The 21,820-nt window shown below is 38.0% G+C and overlaps 1 protein-coding gene across 13 annotated transcripts in view; it reads left to right on the top strand.

Moving 5' to 3' along the window:
* LOC420965 (poly(rC) binding protein 2) overlaps nt 1-21,820 on the top strand; it is a 489,700-nt gene that overhangs the window by 14,029 nt on the left and 453,851 nt on the right. For 2 of the 13 annotated variants that reach the window (XM_040695572.2, XM_040695569.2), the window contains exon 1: nt 3,992-4,108. The exons of the other annotated variants lie outside the window; for them this stretch is intronic. The gene's annotated coding sequence lies outside the window, so the exon portion shown is untranslated. Of the gene's footprint in view, nt 1-3,991; nt 4,109-21,820 lie in introns of those variants that run through there. 13 annotated transcript variants of the gene reach the window in all.

Here is a 21,820-nt window from a genome sequence, read left to right on the forward strand (position 1 = left end):
TTCAATATGCACTTCCATGATAGATGCCTTTTTGTCAGACTGCCTCTCTGCTGCCATCTGTCTCGCAGTAACAAAGTAGAATATTGGCGGAAAGGTTTAACTTCTACTGCTGTACCACCAACATCCACCCCTGATGTCATGGGCTGACATAATAAAATAGGAGGCATCACTTTTGGAGCAGCCCTTGTAGTTCCTGAAAGTTTCCTTTATGTGTGTGCCTGGATGGATGAGGAGGACATTGACACCAAAGGGGAGACTGCAGATTTGCAGTGATGGGCATCAGGCATAACCTTTGATGTGTAGCATCTATAGGAGTCAGTGGCTGAACATCTTAGAGAATTAAGGCTCTTGAAATCCACACACATTTGTAGGAATGTAGGCTTCTTTAATGCTCTCTCACTACCACTTTTTGCACGCAATCTTGCTGTGTGGTAACTTTCTTGGCTATTCTTGGCATTTAAGGATTCTTGGCAGTGTGCAGACCTCTGTCTTCTGCTGGAGCTTCTGTAAGAACTGTGTTAATTTTCTCTGCTGTTATGGTTTCTAGCCTGCTTTGAATTGCCATATATTTCATTAAATAGTTTATTTAAAATGCTTCTTAGAGGAGGATGTTATTGTTAGTTTTAAAACGTGGAAAGTCTGAATGAAAAACTACTTTCTTCTTTGTAGCCCTTTTTTGAGGGTGTCTTCTGACACATTAAACTTTCATTATACTTTAATTATTGATAGGAAGCATTTTCTTACCAGCATAGCACTTATACACAGTGAAATCACTTTTCAGGAGAAATCACTACAAGCATTTTTTGGATGAGTTTCAGTTTTGCAAATTGCTTTGTTTTTTCTTAGGACCCCGTAAATTAAAGTGCAAATGATAAGCAAGATAGTAATGCTGTCATGAATCACTCAAGTTCTAATGGCCTAATGCACTAAGCCTTAATTAGTGATATTGTATTTTTTAAAAGATGATATTGTGAATGAAATTTGAGCATACACTGTTTTATAACTGTGCTTCCCAGAAGATATTAAATGGATTCCTCTTCTTGGTGTGTTTTTAAATAATTGATATGGCCACTTCAAGCCCTTAGTAGACAAATGAATTATTGGCTGCAAGTGACAAAATTTGGTTTGGGTATAATAACTTCACAGAGACATGGCACTGCATACATCTGCTGCTCTAATTAGGAAGTTTGCCTAGGGTGCTGGTATCAGAAAGAATGGGGAAAAATAGTGCTGCACAATCTGTTGTAACAGAGCAATTCCTGCAAACTGTGATTTATACAAGGTTTCTGATTAACCCTTCCACTTCTGCTGGAATACTCAGATGCCATTTCAGTAAGTTCTGTACAGGGAGTACTGTGTCAGCCTTATCTGGCTAGGTTGCACGTTTAAATGCATCTAAACTGGGAGTGTAAGGCTCTTGAAATGAGGCCTTTTTACTAGTCAGGCTATATTGTATCTCATACACTTCAACAGCATGCGGGCTGCAGTCAAAATAAATAGCTGTGGTTATGGGAAGAATTAATCAGAATTGTACAAGTAAGACCAGCTTTCACTTACTTGCTGACTTTAAATTGGCAATTCACTGAATATTTCCTGGAAAAGGACCAGTTTCAACAAATACCTGTTTTTATATGCACAGCAAGAGTTTGTTATCATGGAACTCAAATTCATTATAGATTTCTGAAGAAGCCTGGTGGGCTTGTTGGTGAGAATAGAGGGCTAGGCCCCTTTCTCCTTAAGCCTCATTTACGTTAATAACTAATTCCAATACAAAGCAATTTGAGGATCCTGAAAAGAAAGCAAAGAGAAATTTTATTTAAAGGGAAGGAGTTATTTCCCAAAATGTTTGTGCTTCAGAAAAAGTGAAATATAATCAATCACATGAAATTTCCTGTTATCAACCAATTTAAATGTTTGAGTAGATAAATATGCTAAAGGCAAGTAAGATGTTAGAGGAGATGCAACTCTATTTTGCATGTCTTATTATCTGTTCATACTTCACTGTTCTGCAGTACCTTCGTGGTACAGCAACTTTTCATGTACAATAATTGTTTATGAAAGCAAAATCTGATACAGAAATTGGAGAAATGCAGCACCCTAACATGGATAGCTTCCTAATACCTGTTGTATTTTAATTTTCTGTACTGATATCTTTACAAACAGTTGGAAAAAATGAAGCAGTATGATGCAAAGGGGTATAACCTCTTTTAGAGCATCCTGCCTGATGTACATTTGGACTTGAACTTCTTACTTTTACAGTTTCAGGTCTTAGCTGTTCCAAGTACTTAAGTATGTCATTAACTCCATGGTCAGTCTGGCTATTAAAGTAGCCTGTTTTCAAGTGTGGATACTGAAGTAGTCTTTTTGAAGGCCACAAGTGAGGATGTGAGAATTAGTTTCTAGAATGTGCATACATTATGCTATTTATCCACAGATCTATTAGAGTCTTATGCATAAGTCATGTACTCTTTATTTTCATGAAAAGTCAGAAATGTTTTAAATAATGAACAGGTTGTGTTTTAGTACCAGGATGTTGGGGGGAGTGAAAAAGGAATGGAAAAGAGGAATACATTCCTTTGTCATTCATTTGTTCCTTTAGCAACAGACCGGAAATCAAAGAAATCTGATTAAAATGATGGGAGACTTTAGATGACCTGGTGTTGAAGTGAAGTTTATTTTCCTTGTAGGGCATGCTTGAAGTGTTCTAATTATGGGTACTGCAGGGTATTTTTGAGTTTAATTTCCACTAAATGGGAATTTATGATTCTAGGGAGGATCTCGTAAGGGAGCACTTGATAAAATTTCCTTCCTATCATTCTAAATGATTCTGCTTTTCAGAAATTTCTGTGGGTCATTAGCTTTTATGCAGTATGCTATGTTCATTTTTGCGCTTTTGACAGCCATATTATTCACATTGTAACTGGTGTTCAAGTTTCTTCAATGATTTCAGTGTCCATAAAAACCTTAGGAATAGTTAATAATATTCTTTTGAATGTACTGGTACTCTACATGCTTATTCATGTTGGACATACACCAAGACTTCTTGCATGTCCTTTCTAAATCCCTCTTGGTACATAAGCAAAATTGAATTAATTACAGAATGATATTCCATCTTCAGCAAATATGTACTTATTATAATCTGCAATTCTGATTTTTTTTTTTTTCCTCCTCGCCTTATCAGCAGAAAAGACCATATATACAGGCAAATTCTTTTCTGCTCTTCTCAAGTCCTCAGCCAATGGTACAAGACCAAAAGGAAGTCACACGCGGAGAGAGTGTGTCAGCAGAGCTGTTTGTTTCCTTCACCCATTTCAGAAATGATAGCTCTTCAAAAAATAACTAATGGCAAATCAGAAGCAACTGCCAAAAAGTGCAACTGTGTCTAAAACCTAAAATGTGGCAGCTTGGAGATGTTCCAGTGGTACGTGAAATTTTTGTGGACATATTTTCTATGAACTTGACTTTTAGACCAAACAGTCTCATCCCTTTGTTAGTGCATCATGGGAATCTGATAGTCAACAGTATAGTGAAAGATGTAGTCAAGCCAGTCCTGCATGTCTGTGCCATGCATGCCATGATTCTGAGTCGCAGCAATGGCTGCTGCTGTGGATGCTGGCACAAGTACAGCTGCGTGCCCATGGGCAGGCATACCCAGCCTCATCCTCCACTCTCACAGGTACAGCTGTGCTCTCAGACACAGAACGCAGCCTTGCACAGGCACAGCTATGAAGGGAGCCCAGTCTGGGCCTGGCATCAGGAAAGCCACAGGACTTCTACCTAACCCTCACTGCTGATTACAATTCCCTGACCTTGCTGTTGGCTGGAAGGGCTTCGAGGACACTTTCTGCCCTCACTTTCCTCTCCCGAGCTCTACAACTTCCTCATCTGTTTTTCCTGCCCAGGGAGCAGCCCTCTTTGTTCTCTCCAGGGTGGCTGTGTCACAATGACATCACTGTGGCACAGCCTCCACTGCCCACTGTGACATACCACTGCTCAGCTTGCAGGCAGAACCACAGGAGGATGTGGGCAGGCTGATGGGCATCAGGGAGCTGGGGAAGCAAATGCATGGAGAGTTGAGTGGGGAGGAACCTGATGAAATTCAGCAAGGGTAAGTGTAGTGTCCTATGCCTGGGGATGCATCTGTACAGGTTTGGGGTTGAGTTGCTGGAGAGAAGCTGTGTGGAGAAGGGTCTGGATATCCTGGTGGACAGCAGGTTGGTTGTGAGCCAGCAGTGTGTCCTTGTGGCCAAGAAGGTGAATGGTATCCTGGGGTGTACTAAAAAGAGCATGGCCAGCAGGTTGAGGGAGGTGATCCTCCTCCTCTACTCTGCCCTGGTGAGGCCACATCTGGAACACTGTGTGCAGTTCTGTGCTACTCAATTCAAGGCAGACGGGGAACTACTGGAGAGAGTCCAGTGGAGGTCTGCAAAGATGACTGGGGGCTTGGGGCATCTTTTCTATATGAGAAAAGGCTGAGGGACATGGGACTGCTCAGCCTAGAGGGGAGAAAGCTGAGAGGGATTCGATATCAACACTTATCTAAAGGACAAGTATCAAGAGGATGGCACCAAGGTTTTTTTGGTGGTGTCCAATGACAGGATAGGGGGCAATAGGCACAAACTGGAACACAGAAGTTCCATATGAATATGAGAAAGTATTATGTACTTGGAGGATGATAGAGCCCCGAAACAGGCTGCCCAGAGAGATGGTGGATTCTCTTTGGAGATGATCTAAACCTGCTTGGATGCTTTCCTGTGCAGCCTACTGTAGAGAATCAGCTTTAGCAATGGGCTTAGATTACATGTTTTCTATAGGCCCTTCCAGCCCCTGTGATTCTGTGAATGAGAATACATACGTTTCAAACTAGATCCAAGCAACACTGTTACTTCTGAGTGTGAATGTTCAGTCTCTGATTGATGATCAAAAGGCTTTTGTGGCAAACTTTTTCAGGGGAGAAAATGTTTCTGGGGGGGATGAGGTAATAATGGCAAGTGGAGATGGGCAGAGAGAATTGTCACCAAATTATTTTTCTGTCAAAATGAATTTCTGATATGAAACTTTCAATTTAGCCCTTGTGCTGTAGTATCACAATGCAGAGCAATGATGAGCCAAAACCCCACCTGTATGTCCTTTTGGCCACTTAGTAGAGACTGAATATTACTTGTCTTTTTTTTTCCTCTGTAGTTACAACAAAGAGCTAAATGAAGTACCATACTTCAGAACAATAAGGAAAAAAGCCAACAACAATAAATGCTCTGAGTGTAGTAGAACCACATGGTTACAGGTGGCAGAAGTTCTTAGAACACAGATCCTTCATTAAGCTATTATAGATGTATTCATAAAGATGGATATGGGAAAAACTAGAATACAGGAGATTGGAATTGATATGGTATTCTTACAGGGAAAGAACACACTGCTTTCCTTTCTTGAGTGTAGAAATTACCTTGATATAATTTCACTGAGATTTCTGTCAAGGAAGGCCTACCTGGGCATACCTGAAGAATATCTTCTGCTAGTCAGGTGTGGTTTGAGTTGTCAACTTGGTACACGAATCAGGGACTAAGAGCTCCTCATATAGATGCTTAAAGAAAATTCCTTCTTCTAAGCTCTTTTTTTTTTCTTTGTTTTTTTTTTTTTGGGGGGGGGGGGGGGGGGGGGGGTTGAGATTTATTATGAAAAAGAATAACGCAGGCCAGTATTTGGTAACAGCTCAGCTACCACTGAAATTTATTCAATCTGCTATCTGCCTAGATATTCACAGTTTTCACAAAACTCAAGCTTGAGAAACGCACATATGTGTACAGGCAGTGTGTTTTATTTATTTCTCTGATGTGATAAGACGTGAAAATAAAGTAGTGTCTTTTATGTAGATACTGAAGTTTATGTAGATACAGCCATGTCTTACCTCTCCCCCTTACTACTCTGAGTTGTGCCAGAGCTATCAGTTTTTAAATATGGACTGTTTTTGTTTTTTTTTAAAGACTTATGCTCAGCTGTTCAGTACACTGGAAATCTTCATCTTTACAGGTTCACTGTGTAAATATTGATTTTGCATCTCTCTGTTTTACTCATTAACTCAAACGTGATAATAGTTCTGTTAAACAAAAGTTTTTAAGGAAATGAAATACTGTACCTTCCTAATGCTACGTGCTTTTTTTTTTTTCCTAAGGTGACCATCTCATTCCAGCTGCAAACTGCAGTCTGTTGTGGGGGTATTCTGGCTTTAGATGTGACATGCTTTGTTTCTTGAGAATGCCAGCCTCAAAAATGACCACAGATGGCTGTTTATGACTAAGTAAAATGTACACACAGATTCAATCTAGAGTCATCAAAACTTGATGCTGTTCTTAGATACATATATCTACTCTTGATGTGTCTCCTGTAGCAGTTTACTCAATTCTTCCTATATAACTGCAGATAAATGTAAGTATTACTGTTCATGAGAAAGCATGAGATTTGCAGGAGCCTTTCAGGTTCAAATTTCTATCTTCAGCAGGTAAAGAAATTAGGAACAGAGAATGAATTAAAAGTGGTGGAAGACCCAGGCTTTTATCCATTGAGGTACTTTTTCAGAACAAGGCCTCAAAGCTGAAATTCATGGAAAACCTGTACTTTGAACCTTGGTTCCAAGTGTGGGATTTGATTCACAGAATCCACATCTGTGGCTCAGTGACCAACTGTCATTCCTGTTCTTGTGAACCTGACTTCAGAATTTAAGCCAGTGGAAAGCACTTCTGTAACCAGAACAAGAACAGCCTGAGGCTTAGAAGATTACAGATGAGGATACTTGGCTGTGTGAAAAATCAGCTGTACTGATATATATTTCAGCACTTCTCCAAAAGCTCAGTTTTGCAGGTTGCTGAGCACTGCTCTGCTGTCATCAATTCCACCTGAAACCAGTGAACCAAACATTCAGCTTCATGAATCAGGGAAGCTGTTACTGCCATGGATACATGCTTGATTACTACCGGGGGGAAAAAAAAAAAGATATCAGATCTGGAAATGGCCTGAATTCACAGATCTGTGTATTTTAAGTACATAGCTCTACTCAGTATTGTCTGGTACCAGGAAAAGTTTCTGATTAAATGGGATTTTTTTTTTTTTGGCTAGTAATAAGGAAAAGAAAGTTTATTCTTTTTCTTTTGAGATTTTATTTTTCATCTTTTAAGCACTGTGTGTCTTAATCCTTTTTAATGCAACAGTTGCTGGCAAGATGTTGAAAACCTCCTCTGACACAGCAATTCTTTCACATATGACAGTTGACTGCAGGTCCTGCAGTGTAGCCAGATAGCAACACGTCAGTGCCTGAGTAGGTATTCTCTGTGTCAGGAGTTGCAGACTTGGAAATGTTCCCTAGCAAATCAAGAAACAGATGGTCTTTATTACATTGAGTTTTCCTAAGAAACTGTGGAAAGAAACTGAGGGACAGTGACGACAGAAATTCACGTAACTCAATAGTATTCTCTGCTTTTTTTGCAAATGTGAAACAGAGTGAGGAAGAAAGGGGAAATGGAAAGATAAACAAATATTCTTGTGTCTGCAATAGTCTTCCTCTTTTAGCCTCTAAGAGTTTTGCAAAGTGCTCCAGGCCAAGTAATTTTTTCCACCCCATGAACCCTAGAAGCTCATCTTAAGGGATCTCCATTAACTACCACTACCTTGCCTATATGTAGAACGATGACTCAAATCCTAATGTCAGAAAGCTTTTCATGCATTAATGAATTTCAGATTTGGGAGACCTAGAGACAGCCCTCTTTGAGTCACTGCTTTCTTTAATTTGTTCCTTTCATGCTTCTGTTTGAAGCTATGCATCAGAGCATCCACTGCTTCTTTTTCTTTCCTTCCTCTACCAGGCTTTCATGCCTTATGCCTTCCTGTTTCATCATCATTGTGAAGAAGGTATTTCATGATCACCTGCAGTGCTTGCATGACTGATCTGCAGGCTTACTTTCGGGCAGCAATCCTAGACTGTCCAAGTGTATTTTCACAGATACAGTGGTGGTAAATTTTTAGTTTCTATCTAGGAGTAAATGTCCTATTAGTCAGTCAGACCTTCAGTCTTGCATCTTTCCCGTTGTATTGTACTTGGACATAAATAGCATTGGATTTTCACAGCTCTTTTATGACTTAATGTACTGCAGTTTCTTTGGTCGCTGAAAGTGTCAACTTTACTATGGGAAAACAATACTTTTCTAGCCGTCTCAATGAAGACAAAGATATTGTCTATCCATAACCAGCTTAGTAATCCTTAAACATTTCCCAACCCAGATTCCTGCCAAAATTGTAGATATACAAGACATAATAATCAGAAGTTGCACTAATTGTTATTCCAATCTCTTTTTGAATAATATTACAGTTGTACAAATATTGAAGTTAGGAGTCTACATTTGTTTGCACTATTTCTGGCAATTAATCTTCCAAGAAGCCAAGAGGTTCATATGTGAGAAGTGCTGGTGGCTTACATAACCTCATTGTGATGCTTTCTTTTTAATTACACATCTTGTGTAGATATAAACAAAAATAATTGCAGCTGAAGATTTTATCCACTATTTATTCATTTTTCAACTTTTCAGTTGTCTTTGATGGCAAAACAGCTGGGGAGAAAATAGCCTCTGTGTGTATCATTTCAGCTAACTTTCTATTCTTGAAAGTAGGAACTGTATAACAATGTTTTGAATAATGACCTTTGGGATATAGCAGTACTACACAAATCTTACTGTCAATAGAGCTAGTGGCAAGAAAAACAATTGAGGGGAACACATTAGCACTCCAAAGCGCCATTTCACAACAAAATAGTTACTGAGCTGACAAACGCCAGACAAGGTTTGCCTTGCTGCAGTAGAAATGACTGCGGCTTCTTGTCCTCATTTTTGAAACAATATTTACAGTTAAATGTCTAAACCAAATCCATGTAATGAAGTAGGCTTAGTGGTAGATGCTGGTTCAAGCATTCTCAGCATGTGTGCACCCCTGATGTCTTTCCAGTCTTACTTTGTACTAGTCAGCATCCATTTCCTATAATGTATTGGTGCTCAGCATCTGAGGAAATTAGTAGAGATAAAATGTAAAATAGTGCTTTACTCCCTTTTTAAGTAGTTTGGGAAATGGGACAGTAGCCTTTCCTACCCTTACTCTTTTTCTGTGCTCCTGCCAGCGAAAAACAGAGTTTCTAGAGCCGTTTACACAAAGCGCATGCCATGAGCTGTCAAGCAGACAGCTCTATAAGATTATTAATATTGTTTAATTGTGAATCTTGTAATACAAAATAAGTTGCTTACTTTCATTAAAATGATGCCTGCAGAAATACTTGTAGGAATCTGTGCTGAATGTCTCCCAAGTGAGAAAAACAGGTAGTTGAATGCCTGCTGAAAGTGACCAAAAGAGATGCAAAAAAAGACAGGCTTTTTGAAGGCACCAAATTACTACAGACTTTGCTGTGAACCTTCACACAATATGTTTGAGGGTTTTAGTCTTGTCCTATTCATAAACCTACCTGAACTGGTGCACCTAAGCTTTGAAGTAACCACTGCATTGAAATACTCTGTTGTAACCCAATATCTATTACAGTAAGGCTTGTTTTAGCATCAATAAGATACTCAACTTAGAATGGGAAGCATCTTCAGCCAACCATTAATTATAGTCACTGTGCATTTCTCTTATGCCAGTCTTGAACAGCTGCCTTAAGTACATCTGTTAGTCAGTGTGGAGAGGTAGGAGATTCCAGGGGGTCCCTCATTTATTAAATGGATTGAGTTTCCCTCAGTTTTAAGAGGACAGTAGCCTCCAGGTAAATAGAGTGTTTTACACTGTACTGTCAAATCTCAAGTAACATTTCTGTGGGAACATAAATAATAATAGCTACGTGTTTAGCAACGGTTTTAATCTGTGATCTTACAGACCTCCAGGCATCTGTGGACTACTCCTAAGGGATCAATGAAAGATAATTAACAATAGCAACCCACTGGTAAAATTTTTTGTTATCTAGGGATCCATGCATTCAGCAGAAAATTATTGGGAGATATATATATAGAAAAACATTGAAAAATGCAGGGAGCTGCAGCATCTGGGACAAATTATGTGAGCAGTTGGAGAAACATGCTAAATTGTGATGCACACAAAGATATTCCTTAAATATCTCAAAATGAGAAGGTATTCAGCTGACACATCTAATGATCTTACCCCATTTTGTCCTGGGAGCTCCATTTCCTTTTTGATTACATTTTCACAGGACTGTGTTTCTCCTAAAAATCATTTGTCCTAAAATAGGTCTGTATTTCTGAATCAATTTTTCGAGTCTCATATTTCTGAGAGAGAAATGGGACATTTTTAAGTGAGATGTTGCTATATGACTGTCTTTAGCATCTGATCATTCCTCAGGTAGAGTGAAATCTTTCAAGTAGTTCATTCTTTGGGTTCATTCTATTCACACTGGTGGCAATGAATACATTGTCATGGATTGATACCGACTTAGCAGCAAGCCACGTAAAGAGACAGAAACAGAGGACTGTAGCTTGTAAAAGCAACAGGCACATTCAAACAGATGCTGCAAGAGGATTTGTTCTGAGGGCATACTGTCAGGGAGGGGATTGTTGGTTTACTTAGATTTACTGCCCAGCAGCAGTCTGAGAGCTTTTCCCTTTTTCCTACTTGCATAATTACCCTGCCTGACGTTCTTATAACTAGAGGGAGAGCTGAGAAGGACAATTTACAGTAGAAACTTTTATATATAAAAAAAACCATGTAGCAATGCAAGCAATGTTTTTGATGCAAGAGTGATGCAAGCAATTTCTTTGGTTGGCTGTGTGAATCAGAAGAGTGAGAAGTTTGCAGTTTCATATGAAAGGGGTTTGTTCAGAAAATGAAAACATTTGCAGAAGAATAAAATGCTGACCCCCCCAACATTTAGTTTAACCTGAAGTAAAAATTGTGCTTACGCAGCATTTTGGTTTTTAAGCTTTCTGGTAGAAATACAACTAGATCTACAGATAAAACACAACAAATACAGCTGATTTTTACTAAAAAACAAGTGTTAGAACAATCAATTTTCAACTGCCTAGCTTTCATGCACACACAGATGAACAAGGCTTCATGGCCTTTGTGTTAAGTTCAGTCTGCGTGTTGCCTTGATAGGTCCGCGTGCTCAGCCCCTGCATGCCTGGTGTTTGTAGACAGCAAGTGCTAGATTTGAAAATATCTCTTTTTTTTTCTTAATCAGAAACATGAGATGATTCTGATGAACAGCTTTCTTAGGAGGTCAGTTGGATCATAACTGGGAAATTGAAAAGTTGAATATTGTGGACTGAACAGTACTTAGAGTACACTTTTTTAAATATCTTTTTAGCTGCACAGAAATGAATTGGAAGGCCTCCATTTATACCTTGATTACTAGGTATGTAGCTATGCTGTTTGAGTTATGGAAAAAGACCAGCTAGTCTTGGCTATGGAATATTCTGGGGGTATGGTAATGTGATAATTACCGGATACCAAGGAGTAGTTTTGTGTGTTGTTTTTTTTTTAATAAAACCTTATTATTTGTGTGAGCAAAAGCATGTGGAGGAACTCACTGTTTGGAATGGTTCTCCTCAAGTTGCCAGTCTCTTCCTTTAAATGTTGATCAGCTGCTCTGATTGCCTCAATGAAATTACTTCTGGAAGTACTTGAGATGATTCTCTAGTTCTCTAAACCTACAAAATGTTTGAATATCTGTGTTGTTACACTTCAAAGCTAGCAGGAAAAAAAAAAATACAGTCTGTCTCTGCTGCGTGATGATCACCATATAGGCAAAGACTTCCTCATTAAGGTTCAAGATTAAATCAGAGCTGCCGGTTTGCAGTAATTGCAGTAATTACAAACTTTCAGGTGACATCAGAAGCATGTTAACGTTTTGAATGATGAAGACTACCTGTTCTTGTGCAGGTCCAGCTCTTCCAAGCCATTTTTCACTAAATCCTGTTTTTGGACTTCAACAGAAAAGTAAGCGGATTTGGGATCTAATGCAGCGAAGTAACATTTCTGTTCTTAGTCCTGCATTTACACTGTAGTATTTGCTCTCCAAGGAAGAATAAGCACAATCTTTTAAAATTGTAAATTGTCTTTAGAAAATTATTACTCAGTTGTCAATAATCAGTCAAATTCATGATGTGCCTTTTTTGATGCTTTCACTCTAAATTTTCGTATTAGCGCATGGGAACCATGAAAAATTCTACCTGGTAACAAAAAAAAAAGGCATATAGAAATAAAAATCAGGCTTGTATACTTTCTGAATACTTTCTATTGTTCTTTCATGGTATTCTGAGAAAAATTATTCAGTAATAGTAAGTGCTTTTGCACCATGAGATAATGAGCTCATACAATTTTAAAGATTTGAAAATTATTTGGAAGGGATAAGGACTAAAACTTTTGAATTCTTTCAAAGCTTTCAAAGCTGTGTAGATCCTAAAGCTGAGCATGGCTGAGCATACATCTGGTTAAATGCGTTTGGAATTGGAAGTGAACTGCAGAAGATGGTTATTCACACTTTATTTTTTTTCTAAATCAGAGCATTAATCTTTCACAAATTCAACCTTGTGTAATCAAAAAGCTAATGTTTATGATATAGTTAAGTAGTATGTCTAGTCCTGGACTCTTAGAACCAATAACCATGTGTCCTGTTGACTGTTTCTAGTAGAACAAAAGTGATGATGGGAATAATATTTTTTAGCTGAAAACATTACAGAATGGTTCACTGACTTGAACTTTTTTTTGATCATAGTCTCTTTTTTTACACCATGGAAAGAATCTAATTTGAATGTATGCAAGTTTACATTGTTACTTTCCTACCCAAACAATGCCTTCTGCACCTTTGCATTGTAGACATTCTCTTCCGTTCCCTGTACTACTAATACTGTTTTTATTTTATTTTATTTTTATTTATTTATTTTGCAATAATGACTTTCTCTTTGTATACCTGATTAGGTATTATTCTGTCCTGAACTGAATCTACCTTCTGTTCACGGGAGAAACATTTGTTCTTTGTATTCTTACATTATGTCAATTTTTTAGGAAGTATAACAGTTATAGTCTCTATTAGGACATCAGAGTATGAATAATTCATGCTGGCATGCTTTACTTTGGTGTGCATTTGGCTTAGTAGCACATTTTAGTGATAGTGATGCTGAGGCTGTAAATTTCACTAGTAGTTCAAGAAAAGCTGTTATATATGGCTTTTAGAATTCTTACTCTCATTCAATTTTATTTAACTTCTGGTTGAGTACCTCATCTGAGATTTCACAACTTGTCTCCTTGCTGCATTAGTCTGTTCCTTTCAGGTGCCATTTCAGTGATTCCCGGGAAGCTTTGCGGTGTACGTCAGATTCTCATAGCAAGAAATTGGGTTCAGTTAAGTATGATATTTGAAATAAAGTGTAAAGACCTAGAGTGTCTTTATTTTAAAAGATATTCTATATATGTAAAAAATAATATGCTATTATGCTTTTCTTGTGTTCCTTGGTGTGGACCCATTTACTTAGGGTGGACTCCTTGGTTAAGAATTTGCTTTTGCAGCAGTGCAAAGTTATAGTCTATTTGAGTACTGTGAAGTGATACTCTAGGCTGAGTGATTTATCCTGGTAAACAATGTTTTAAGTGGACCAGAGGCTAGAACAGTGGAATGATAAATCAGCTGATTCACTGACATCGTTCCTGTGGCTAACTATTAATACTTTTGTGTTGGTCTACATTGACTCCACTGGCAGCTAGAGACAGTTGCACTTGCATTGACTTTTGGTTTCACTTTCTCTTTTTGTAGTCTGATGAGAAATACTGAATACTATGTATAAGAGATAAGAGCTATACCAGGAGGTTGGTGTCTTCTGTCAGAAATACGAAATTTAGCTGTTAAATAGCTGTTTGAACCTCTGATCCAAGTTTTGTCATACTCATTTTTCCTGCCTACTGTGCTCAAGTTGCTCATAATGCCTTGTATTTCAAACAAAATGGAAAGCTTGTCTTTTTTTTTTTTTAAGAAAGATTCTGTGAGATGTTCTGTTAGGTAGAGTTGTTGATGGATGTAGGAATTTCAATTCTATGCTTTTTCTGAAACCTTAGAAATTCAATGAAATTAATGATTGAATTTTAGACATAGCCTTTTTAATCTTTCATTGTTTATCTTGACTCTTGCTGACAGTTTTTTTCTCATATTTGAGGCATTTCATCTGCCATCCTGCAGAAATCTTAATTCATCAGTGATGCTTTTGAAACTCAGGAGCGTTACAGTATAGTGTAGTTAATAATGACACCTTTCTATTTTGTGGATTTAATACCTTTATTGTAACCACTAGTAACTTAATTTGTCAGGCATGTAGCATGACATGAAATCCATCTGCCTTTTCATTTGTCCAGAAATTAATATTGCCAGTTGGATTGATTAGGAGCATGCTGCAGTTCTTGATGTCATGTGTAAGATCCGTGCATGAATCTATCTTGCAGACTTGAATGGCGTCTTGGAAGTCAGAGGGAGACAGCCTTGATTTATTTTATTTTTTTTATTTTTTTGCTCTTCCTCTAACTAACTAGTATATCTAAAGCATATTTTAATTTTCTTTGCATTTCCAACTGCTAGTATGTGGAATTACAGGTTGGGTATGGAAGAACATTAACCTGACGTTAAATTTTTACATTTGGATAATGAAGGCAATAATTAGTTTTGTGGCATTCACCATCTCACAAGGTGTAGAGAGAAAGCATTGCATCTACAGCAAAGGCCTTAGATTTTCCCAGCGAAGGCAATACATATGCCACGGGTCACTCTGTGCTTCTGCTATCTCCCCGAGAGCAGAGGCTGTGCTGCTGGCTCCTCTTGCCTTGCCATGCTCCCCCTACCTCTCCAGCTGCCTACCTGTGGCTCCTGATCCCATACTCCAAGCAGCTGGTCAACTCCTCTTTAGGGTCCTGTGCCAGCTTGGCTGCCTGTAGACTCATGTCTAATTCGTCATTTCTGTTCCTCTTTTTTTTCTACAATATTTTTCCTCCCACAGCAATCAAAGTCCAAATGATGATCTATATGAACCTGTTACTGACTAACCAATGTTGAATATGAAATAAATTCTGTAGGAGAACCAATATAACAGTTAGCAGGTAATGATTTATTTGTTAATTGAATACTTACGAAAGTAACTTTGTATTGGCGGTAAAGTGCCAGGCAGTGGATAAATATTTATGATATATAACATGTGATGTTTGAAGTCAGCCACATTGGCAAAAAGTGGGACATCTTCATGGCACCACAATGATACTTTCACTTCTTGCTATGACAGATAGGAAAGAAAAATTCTGAGGAGGCAAGATAAACAGGGAATTTTACTGCAGCATTGTACTGCAGTATAATTGTGAAGAAAAATGTTGCAAATGCAGTGTTAACTGGTATTATCTTTGAGTTAGTATTCATGAAGTTTATAATTAATTTGGATGAGTTTTTACTGTTGCAGCTGAATTTTAACTTTACAGCATTTTAGCATGCTTTTTTTCTTTGACCTAAATCAGTCTAATTTTTTGTCTTCATTAAAATCACAGAACAAAACTGCTGTTGTATTCTAGGCTTTGCTCAAGCAGATCAAGGAACTTTGCATTGCTAAACAAAGCTGTGTGCTTAGTCATATACAGAAATGTTAGAACTCTGCTCGATTAAGTGAGATGAGTGTCTAGATGAGGGAAATGTTAACTGCTGTGCTTAAACCTGTTTGTAAAATGGTCCAGTGGAGAAAAAAAAGAGCAAAAAAACAAATTGAACGTGTAATCAGACATAATAACATTTAAGATTGGAGAAGAGAAAAGCATTTCACTTGTAGATGTAAAGGAAATATTATTAGAATTCAGTGTCTTCAGGACAGTTCTTCATTTATGTTGGTTAGCATTAATATTTGCATTTCTAAGGATTATTTAATATATATGAAAGGTATTTTTTTGAAACTGGGAGAGCAGTTCAAAAGAGCATGGCTGTAGTTTTGAAGATACCATACAATCAGCACATCCTACTCTTGTGATTGTTTTTCTATTTTAAACAGAAGAAGGATACTTTTTAAAATGCTCTAAGAAATAACAGGACACCCTTTGTGATGCCATAACCCATTCAAGACAATTGCTCATGATGTTATTAGATTCCTTTGGGTCATTTCTATACATTTTTATCTATTTACACTCTTTTAAGGACATGCTTTTGATTAAAAATGGAGTGGAACTTTTTCCCACTGAAATCAGAGGTCCTTGATATATCAGCAGGACATCTCTGGGGGCACTGGCAGCTGTAGAAGCTTTCACTCCTTGCGGATGCTCCATAACTCTAACTGAAAGAAGCTGACCTTTCAGTCTCATGGGCATGTCACTCAGCCCATAAAGCTTCTCTGAGTTAACTGTGATCCTGAAGGCCTCATAATACTAAACCAGGAGGAAACGCCTGCCTGCTAAGAGAGGTAGTCCCCAATTCTTTTTGTGAGGTTAATGAGCCAGGATTCTAGGTGAATGACTAATATCAAGATTTGAGTGGTTTTTGTCAGCAATGTGAAACAAATGGGAGGAACAGTATGAAGTAGTTTTGAAGGCTTCAGAATAGAGCATATCCCATGAACTATGGTGCCGTTGCAATGATGCAGGGTGCTTGGAGATCTTCTAGCCTCCTAAGACATGCATGGAATTTTGGCTCATGTCTTTTTTTCTTCAAGATGCAACACTTAGATCTTTCTGTATATGGGAGTTATCAGTAACATGTTTCAAACATCTGTAATAATAAGCTCAGTGGTTTTTTTCTGTCTTCAAGACTCAATTTTGCACCTTTTTGTGAAGTCTGGATCTTAATACTCTGAATCTACAACCCACAATCAGATGTTTCTCCATCATCTACCTATAGAATTTTTCAGAAATATCTCTAGCTGCCAAGCAGCTTCTGGTTTTTGTTTGTTACCCTCTAGAAATAAAGCTATGGACAAAAAATATCACTGAAACTTTACATTTAGTGAACATCTGAATGGAAAATTGAACAATTGCTCATTCAGGATCTTGCTGCAAAGAGAAGACATTGACAAACTAGAAGTCCTGCTGTTGGTGCCTTTTCTCCTGTCTGGATTGATTTCTGTGGATTGAGTTATGGAGGTAGAGAGTTCTCTCCATATCCAGAAGTATTTTCTACACAAATTTAGTGAAGATCTAACTCCAGACTGAACTTTCAGGTATGATGTGTGCATGCACAAGACCAAAGAAATTCCATGAGGTGGACTTCTTTTTTTTTCTGAAGGTAGGTGAAAAGAAGGGAAGGTCTGTTCATCCTATTTCAAGATTGTTTTGTCACATCTTTATTCCACAGTGAGGAATGTGTTTTTGCTCATACAGTTTTAAACTGGTGACCCAAATAAGAAGAGGTGCATATCTTCTTGTGATACCTTAGTCACCCAAACTCCTTCTCATTGCTTTTGCTATTTTCTTAGACATTTTCCACCTGCCTTCCTGACATCTCCTGGCTTTAGCCATTTTGGAGATATGTTGTTTTTCAGTGTGGCAGGGTTTCAAGTGTGCTAATGATCATGTTGCCTGATTTTAAATTTGGCAGCACTATTTCAAAAGTAAGTGTAATGTATTTTGTATGTGTGTTATGCTTTCTATATTTTTTAATTCTGAATTGTCTGATGGCTTTGTCATTTTCCAGATCTTAAATTTTCCATGCACAGAAATAGATATTTTAGTATCAGTTCTAAGGTCCCTGGAGGTTTTCTAGAGTTATCTAAGTAAAGTCACAGCTGACGTTATCTCTTGTTTGCAGTCACCCTTACAGGCTAGTCTGGATGACCCCAGAGCTTTCTCCCACCCATCATTTCTACAATTCATTATGTATTAGTCATGTATTTTCTGTGTATCAAAGGAGTCTTTATCTTTGGATGCATTCTATGAATTCTTAACAAGCTTGTGACGCTGGGGGAAGTCATTTTCTGTTGCTCATCAGCAGGTTGAGACGCACAAATGATGCATACTCCTGTTTGTGGCAGAGAATGCCTTGTTGATGTCTCATGTACTGTTAGTAAAAGTCTGAGTCCTTCTGTTGCTGGTGTATCTTTCCCTCTGGGGAGAAGCCTTCCATCTCACTGTGATGGAGGATACCTGAGCAATTGTACCTTCAGATTATCTTTAGTGGTTGTCTGAAAATCATCACTTTTGGCACACAGGTCTGTGAAGGCAAGCTTTGATCAGGTAGATAAATAGCAGAGAGGAAGAAGTTATGCTGCTGGAAAGCAGTTGGAATCACTGGACAGTATGTGCAGCACTTAACTCACTGAGGTTTCTCTTATTTTATGCTGGTTGCAATATTGTCAAAGCAGCACAGTTATTTGAGACTGGTGGATATGACCTGGACTCTTGCTGTTTGGTTATGAAGAAGTCAGTAGAACTGCAGATGCGCTGTATGTAGTGCTTTATTTGTTGAGCTGAGGTGTGCTGTGACATTGGAGCTGCCTTTGACAGACCCTGTAACCACACACTTTCACAGGATAAGAGTTAAATAAATTAGCAGTAGATAATGGGAACATGGGCATCAACTGGGGAATTGCAAAGGCTGTTTTATGAGCTGAGGATAAAAGATGAATAAAATTTGAAATGTATTTTAGCTAAGTGAGAGACAGATGGAAGAAATATACAAATTTTGGGAGTGTGAAGGCTCTCCTGGAAAATGCAGTTCTGTTGAAATCAAAATACTTCATAAAACCAAGTCAACTGCAGTAGACTTCTGCTTCAAAAAACAAAAGAAATAAGACTGCCAGACAGAGCATGTTTTAATGCTTTGAAATACTTTTTTTAATCTTTGTTTTGAAATGATTCCTTCAATTCATTTTTATCTATTCTGATTTCTGTAGAAATAAATGTAAACAGAAAATAAACAGAAGAGCCATGGAATTTCCCTTCCAAGATTATCTGAGGTGTTTCAGTTCTGCTCTAAATTGGAGCAAAGCCAGAGTATAAAATCCTTGGAAATTGATATCATCCATTCAGTTCCCAGGGGGCCCTAGTAGGACACGTGTTCAGAATTGGACTTCAGCTACTATCTCTTGAGATGCAGAAGCACTGACTGCCAGTAGCCATACTGCAGCTCATTTGCTTTGCTCTCCAGATTGCAAAGGACTGAATGTGCAAGTGGTTTTGACATCTTGCTGTGCCTGATGTCCAGCCTCAGTGGTGCTGCTTCTACTGTCACACTGCACTGAGAAGTAGCAGCCTTACTCTTTGTCTGTACGTGTGCTGCACCTCATGTCTTTCAGGATCAAAACAATTGCAGGGGGAAATCTTGAATTGACACCTTCTGGAGATGGTGTAAGAGATTTAGTGAAGCTGATCTTTGTCTTCCTTTTTCTGATATGTCTTACAGGGAACAGCTCAGTTCTGCAATGGGCAACTCACTAATTGTTTTATGCCGTTCAGAGATTTTCTGGTGTTTTTACATACAGGCTTCTGTGATACAGTTTGATGTTTGAGTGCATGAGGTGTCCTTTGGTGCTGAAGAAGTTACTACTCTTGTAGGAATTCATGCAAAATGTTTCTTGGAAATATGGTTGCTGTCACTATGTACTGCACACTGTCCTTTTGGTAGATTTTTTTTTTTTTTGCTAGATTTATAGTAGGTTTGTTTCTTAACAGACAGATTGTCCTTCAGTATGTCTTCTAGATAGGATATTTAAAGAAATATGTAGATAGAACCTCATCAGGAAGTGAAACAGTTGAACAATCTTTGGAAATGAGCATCAAAACTTGAGAATAAAAGCTTGTAGCTTTCATTCTAGTTCTTGCAAAGTGACCTTTGAATTCACCATGTAGGAGAAACTGTATGTTGTGGATTTTTTTTTGTCCACTTTGCTGCAGTGCTGCTGTCACTATTGTGAAATGTGTGTTCAGACCTTTTTCTTTCAGGCCTGCATGTCAGTCCCACAGTGAATAATTGCCTGCATATGGTAGCATGGGAAGAAGACATGACTTAAACATTTGCAAGGAACATTCTGGTTTGCAGAGCTTCAGCAAATAGCTACTTTATGTGTGTTTTTTCAAACCAGCCTGTGAGTTTGTTGTCTTCAGACATTGTAACCTTTAAGCTAGTAAATAGAAATTACTGGGTAATGTGAAGATATCATATGGTATTTTCAAGTGCTATTCAAGAGCATTGTATGCATTCAAGAGTAATGGACAATTTGTTCTTGTAATTAGAGGAACTGGGTACTCCAGTTACCACCTACCTTTTCAGTACATGCCTCACTAGGAATTGGATCTCAATTTGTCTCTGCCAAATTTTGTTTCATTCCCTGTGAAACCAACTTAGTTGTGTGCTAGAGGTAATGCCACTCTCATCTGCATGACAGTTGGGTGACAGGAGCAGATTGAGAGAGGGTGCCCAGAAAATTTTTGAATTTCTTCTGCTGTGTGAAATGGAGGTCAATGAGTTTCATCTTTTTAAGGTATTATCCAGCAAAAACTTATAAAGTTGTGTTTTGTGCCACTTATACAAGGATTCACCATGTACAGCTGTGTACTGTACCACTTTTGCTGGGATTCACTGTTTCAAATAAGTCATCTTATCACAAAACATAAAAGGGAATCTTGCATTATTTGGGTTAAATGTTTTGAGAAGATGGAAGTGCTTTTAAAATTCAAATAAATTACTTGGAGATGGGGGAGCAAAATAAAGAGTTAGCATTTTTATACGCATGGAGGGAGTCTACTTAAAGGCTATTGCATCTTTAACAGCTAATGAGCACTTAGCACTTACCACTTAACGTGGCAATTTGCAAAAGTTACGAAGGCATTGCACTCAAAGTCACAATTAGTACTAAAACTGTAAATAGCACAAAATCTGGAGCTGTATTCAAAATGAGACATAACTCGAGGGAAAAAATATATATATTTTAAATACAACCAAGGTTCAGCTGGATATGAAAGAAAAAGCATTATGTACAGAAAGTGACTAATTTACGCATTATCTCTTGAGTGGATTGCCTGCATGCATCATACAAGCTACATTTTGTCAAACTTCCTCTTTTGGTTCATGACAAAGAGTTTTTCTAATAGTAAATGAGAAGGAGGAGCCAGAAACCTATGTCATTCTGAGGAGAAAGCAGGTTATGAACTCAGCTTCACTTACAAAAGAGACTGGTATAATACCAAGATGAAGGCCATTAAAGTTTATTAGATTTGTCTAATAATATCAGCCAGAAATAGTTCAAAACATATATGGATTATTTATGATATATCTAAAATCTGAAGTTAGTTTGCTTTCAAATCCCCCTAGTGAGAAGTAGTCCTTTATGATGATTTCATAGAGCTTGCCATTAGATGGCTAGACTGATTGTATTTCAAAGCACTTAAGGAGATATTTATTTCATACAGCAGCAGGAAGCAGAGTGTGTTCTTGTGACACTTCTGCACTCATGAAAAAAAGTTTTATTTTTCAATATGTAAATTTTGAATTTGCAAAATATATGTAGAAGAGCTGTAATAAGAACCTAGAACATCCAGTTCAATGCTTAGTTCATAGAAATGCGGGCTAGCCTATCTAAAGCAGATTAGCATGAATGTCTGTCTGGGCTGGCCACAGACCCAGTGTTTATCTCTCTTGGGAACAAGGCCTAGAGCTGCTGGGAGCTATGCAGAAATAGTCTCTGTTGGTCTTCTGGTCCTGATTTTAAAATCCTTCTCAGAACAAGCTCAGGTTATTCAAGGTAACTTGCTTTCTGAATGGTTATAGCCTTTCCTCAAGACATATTCTGTAAATCCATCATACAAGTAGGCCGAGGCCGCATTTTCTTTTCTGCGTGTAGGTTTC

Source organism: Gallus gallus, chromosome 2 (genome assembly GCF_016699485.2).
Source record: "Gallus gallus isolate bGalGal1 chromosome 2, bGalGal1.mat.broiler.GRCg7b, whole genome shotgun sequence".
NCBI classification, from domain to species: domain Eukaryota; kingdom Metazoa; phylum Chordata; class Aves; order Galliformes; family Phasianidae; genus Gallus; species Gallus gallus.